Raw genomic sequence first — 6,000 nt, 5'->3', positions numbered from 1 at the left:
TAGTTAGTATCTTAAGCCGTGCGAATTGAGAGGTAGTTGGTATCGGGATATTCTATTTGCGTAAGACTTGCCTTTACCGCTTTGAACCAGAGCAAGTATTAAGGGCACTATCTTTCACACTTTTTACACCTTGAGACTCTATCAGGTACCGCCAGGCCTTTTTAAAGAAAGTTTACTGTTTCCCATATCAGACGATCAGTCAGGCTAAATGTGTTACACTAATGAGCTTTCCATGGTGCTGAAACTGCGGTGGTTGTAAAGCCCCATTCCGCTGGATGGCGATTACGCTGCGACCTCACTACGACCTAAATTGGATTTGTCAAACCTGTGATTTCATAATTGCAATATCACGCAAAATGAGAATGGAAAGACAAAACAAGACAAGAAAGCGTAGAAAGATTTGATTTCATCAATGGAATTTGTTTGAACTCTCAGTCAAATCTTATGCCGCAGCAAGGTCGCCGCCCAAGTATAATGGAGGTAGAAATGAGCGCGTATAAATCGAATAGATGAAGAGGGATCTTTTGAAATGACCTATTCAGTGGCGTGCAAGCACTCCGCTAAAAGTTGATGATGTTGTAAATTTCCATCGACTCTTCCAAAACCCGTGAATGCCACAAATCCCTTTAAACAAAGCTTTAAGTGTTTCTGGTCGACACAATGATGTGAAAGCAAAAACGCTCCCATTGATGTGTAGTCGTTCCAACAGGTTTTACAATGAGTTAAGTCGGTTCGTTTGTTCAGACCCTTCTAGTACCTAGTGCTACAGCAAGTTTCGTTGCTGTTTCAGTAGCAGGGTATATTTTTTACAGGGAGGGGCTTCCAGCCATGATTACTAGCAGTAGGGCCCTTATACGAAATTTTCGTGAACGTTCTAAACCACACTTTACTTCATTTTCTACATCATTATTGTTACAAAATGTACATATTCTGTTTTTTAGGAGTCTGGTTGTATCTACCAACTTCAATTTACAGTTGAAGTTGCAGTTACTGCAGAGGAAAATCCACGGTCAATACGGGATTAGGCGTACTTCCTGCACTAGTCATTTAGAAAGTTACGGTTGTAATAGCATCAATCTCGTACCGTTTCCTCTCTAGAAAAGGATCTACGCGAGAATATTTACGACAGGAAGCAAGGGTAGAGACTTACGCGTATACGGAACGGTAAGCCTTCCCGGCATTGCAAAGATGTTTCCGGTTAGACAAATGGCTAAGCCATTTCTTGGAAAGTGTACTATATCGTCTTGTAACTAGCCGGAAGCACTGTTACTGAAAGGAAGTCGTTTAACCGTGTAAAATTATAAACTTAGAGACTGCGTTGTCGATTGCCTCTCGGAGTGATTCCGACAGGTTTTATGAGTGGTTCGTTAAAGGGTTTCTGCATCTATGTACAATCTTGTTAAACAGCATGCCCTCTCGTATTTTTCTGTACTTTTGATTAATGTACAGAATATCAGCAATCACGGTGTGAACTAATCCCGAAGCTTTAGTCAATCCCGGCCAGTAATAAGACAAAAGAAACAATAAGAAAACAAAACGGTAACTTAAAAGAAAACAGCCGGAGGGAGTCTGCAAGGGAGGCTTGTTGCAAACATGTTATCAGCAACAGATCGGGTTAATACCTGTATGCCAGAATGTTAGTAGTGTACCTTGAAGCAGGCTTTGTGAGCACTCACCTAAATGACGTCTTTTTTTGGAAAAACGTTAAGAATACATTTACTTTAGTGCAGTGCGGGGGCATATCAGCTCTCAGGCTGATTGATCCTCCTTCCCGAGAGCTTATGGCCATTCACCTTTAACTCGAGAGAAGCATTACTTCGACGTATGGCGTCACGTTGGCGCAGTGGTAGGGTGTTTGGATCAGAACCTAGAGGTCCTGGGTTAAAATCCGGGGTTCCCTGATTTGTCTCGATGACGTTATGCACTTGACACGACTTTCTTCACTACACATTTAGCTTCGTTTAGGACGTAAAATAGTGGCCCGGTGTTTGAGGAGAGTCACACCTTGAGCACGTAAAAGGGCCCACCACGCTTATCGAAAAGAGCATGGGTCCTGTGAGTGAATCTGATAAGTCTGTCCAGATATGCAGCTTATACTGTTCACTACGTTTCAGGTGTGTTACGCCGTGAGGCGGTTTACCGAGTATTCAATACAAAAAATTCCTAGTTACCAATAGGAGCTCAGATGATCAGGATTCGTAATCACTACATGTATAAAAACCCATCCAATAGAAGCTCATACTTCCCTTCCACTATAGAAACCAGCCATCACACTTCCAACACTATGTTAACAGACAGTTCTCGGTCCGACAGTCCACCCTTAACCCTATGAAGGCTATCTTTCCATTGGTGATCAATAACCCTTGCATTGGTCATTGAGAACCTTAAAGGCAACATTTTTCTGGCCCAACTTTTTTTCGCACGATCGCATCAATTGTGCAGTGACCGGGAGATGTCATTTATATAATCAAACCATCTGTCTGGCCTTATGTGATAACAAAACGAATTAGTCAGCACATCCCCCCATAATACAGCTTAATTCCGGCCATATTATAACAAGGCACTGAAGTGGGTATCTCACTGGACTGCGTTCTGTTTATGAAATATACGAATCGCCCACCTATCCCATTTTTCGAATTGTGAATTTTCTTAACCATTTAAAAAGATTCACAATTAAGGCGACAAATTCTGCCATCTTGTGAATTTTGCGCAGTTTGGCATAGTCTAGAGACATACCCTTTTAACTAACAATGCCTTCCCATTCCTTTAATTTCAGTGACTGATCGTGATAACAAAACAAATTAGCTTATTCCCCTATGACACAACTTGATTCCTGCTATCATCACAGGGCACTGACCTGCTCGGAAATGAATGACGGCTGGGGAATTCTCCCGACAGCCAGCCGTCAATTCCACCGGTCTTAAGACATAAAGGGCAAAGGGTTGAAATAACAGAACCTTGACATGAATAGAGCGAAAGACAGATGTACTCAAACATAGGACATGAAAGCGTTGGTCTCGCTAAGGGCACCGTCACGGGCCAGAAAGGAACGTGAGAAACTTACCAATGTAGGAGGATGGCAAAGACGTGGTATCTATCTTATACAGTGTACTATTTATTGGCGTCTAATGGCCGAGTGGCTGTGTTAGAGGCCACGAGGTCGAGGGGTCACGAGTTCCATTCCTGGCCTTCCTGGCTAGACATTGTGCCCTTGGGAAAGGCACTTAACACGACTTTCCTCACTCCACCCTGGTGTAAAATGTATACCTGACTTCGGTCGGGGAGGTAAAGGCGACAGAAGGACAGGGATGGGCCTTCCAATACCGTGCTATAGATACTGTGGACCAATAATGTTAACAACCCACTACCCTCTTCGGCCTCAAATAGGCTATAAGACTATCAACTTTGTTATTGCAGTACAGAGGCAACTGGATTTCATACATGCGTATGGTGATATACCTCTACCGTCTTAGCTTTGTAGCTTTCTTAATCATATCTTGTACATCAATGACTACCTTATATACTTGAAGCTTTATTTCAGCTCGCTACATAACAATAGATTTCAACAACATAAAAACAGATGCAGCCACTTCTCTTGAAAGCATTCTGACAGTTTGTGGTAACGTTTATGTGACGATTATGTGGTAGTTCTGAGAAATTGAGCCTCTGTGGTTACGAGACGAATCTTTTCGGGTTTTTAAGATTACACATCAGTAGCCTTAATTCTTCTCTGTACAGATTAATATCATGGCTAGACAACTTTATAGGCGAGTTTTTGCTTTATGTGATAGTTCTACGAAATTGAGCCCCTGAGGTTTGCAAGGAGAAGCTCTTCTTAAAGAGTATGCTCTGCTGTTCTTTCAGATTACACATCAGTAGCCTTCATTTTTCCATGTACAGAGTTATAACATGGCCAGACGACTTCATACACAAGATTTTCTTTGATGTGGTAGTTCTGAAGACCGAAGCCGCTGTGAGTTACGAGGAGAATCTCTTCTTAAGGAATATGATCTTCTGGTTTTTAGGATTACACATCAGTTGCCTTAATTTTTCTTCGTACAGATTTATAACATGGGCAGCCGACTTTATACGCGAGAATTTGTTTTATGTGGTAGTTCTGCGAAACCAAGCCTTTGAGGTTTACAAGAAGAAACGCGTCTGACAGAATTTGTTCTTCTGGCCTTTAAGATAACACATCAGTTGTCTTTAATAATACGGCCAGACGACTTTATAGACGACCTTTCGTTTTATGTATAAGTTCTGAGAATCTTAGCCTCTGGGGTTTACGAGAAGATGTTCTTCATAAGAAATATGTTATTCTTGTCTCAGAGTCTTTAAGATAACACATCAGTGACCTTAATAAGACGTACCGACGACTTTATACGCGAGTATTTTTTGTTTTATGTGGTAGCTCTGAAACAAAACTGAGACATTGTGGTTTACGAGAACTTGAACTCTCTTCTTAAGGAATATGTTCTTCTGGTATTTAAGAATACACATCAGTGGCCCTAATGTTTTTTTCATTTATAACGTGAGCAGACAACTTTATAGGCGAGCATTTGCTTTATGTGATGGTTCTGAGAAACAGAGCCGCAGGAGAAGGAGACGCTCGTCTAAAGGAATCTGCTCTTTCGACCTTTAAGCTTGCACATCTGTGGGTAACCATCTGTTTTATGTGCATTTTATGGCAGTCTCTCACATTTACGACATGTACGGCGATTATGTTTGTGGCTCGTCTTCTTTCTCTAAGCTCTTCCTATCTGCGATATGGTGGAATTTACAGCCACTAACTCTTCTCTACTCTTATCTCAAGCGTCAACGTTGAGACAGGCTTCAATGTAATCTTCGAACGTCGGTTCTTTCTATAACTTAAGAAACTTGCCTCTTAAGCCAAGTCTCTTTCAGCAGAATTTATCATATCTTTGTGTGACGATTGATAGTGAACCTTTGATTGAAAGAAAAGGTCTCGAAAATGGTATTATGAATAGCGTAGAGCCTCCGTCGTTAATTTGACATTCATAAAAAGGTCTGACATAGTTTTCTGATCTTTAAAACGACCTGGCATAGGAAAATAACATTTTGAATCTGACATCTCAGTGAAAAAAGTTCAAAACAGACATTCTGTATGTCACACTATTAGAATAACAGATTTGAACGGTTGATGAAAGTATGCGCAGTTAAGACTATACTTCTTACTTCAGTTTATAGAAACGCTTGTGCTTGTTCATCTATGTCTTAATAGTTGCAATGCGATATCGAGAATACCAGTGTCCTGATGCATTTTAGTTTTACATTGTTAAAGTGAATTGTGGATCAGTTTGGACGAAATCTGAAAAAAAAATAGAATTCCTAGCTACCGACCCAGATTCACGACTCTAGTCGGAAGCACAAGTTGATTTTCCTAGACCGTACCTGGCTTGAGTGCGGGAAACTGTATTGTGATGTGTAGATCATTTTGAATACATTCTAAAGCTCATTACGTACTTAAAGATCTGAGGAGTCTACATTTATTTTCCTGTCGTCCTTGAAATTTAATGTTCTCTTTTAGCTTGATTGCAATTGGGTAGGAAGCTTTTGAAATCCCGGCAGGAAATCCTTCAGTTACTGAGTTGATTGGGCGGTATACATTTCTTGACCTCACTTCCTTGATTGTCTTTTAAATCATTCCTTCTTTCCCTGTCCTTAAAATGTCATTATTGATAATCATTTCGTTGTAAATACGTCAAAGTATCAAGCTGAACGCGGCATAACTCAATATCAGAAAGGCGTTGACCTCGATTCCAACAGACTAGAAATCAATCAGTAACGGAATTATAGTTCAGCGATTAGATTAGACAACCAGTTGGCGCAAGTTGATTCATCTTCAGTTGATTCACTAAGGACCGGATTTGCCCCCAAATTACGTCTGGTGCCCGGGGGACTGGAGGCAACAGGTAGTAGTATTTTTACCTTCGCCAAGAAGGTAATGTTTTTGGTACCTTTTAGGGCGGGGTTGTGTTT

The sequence above is a fragment of the Branchiostoma lanceolatum genome, chromosome 1 (assembly GCF_035083965.1).
Source record: "Branchiostoma lanceolatum isolate klBraLanc5 chromosome 1, klBraLanc5.hap2, whole genome shotgun sequence".
Taxonomy (NCBI): domain Eukaryota; kingdom Metazoa; phylum Chordata; class Leptocardii; order Amphioxiformes; family Branchiostomatidae; genus Branchiostoma; species Branchiostoma lanceolatum.
This window is presented reverse-complemented; position numbering follows the sequence as displayed.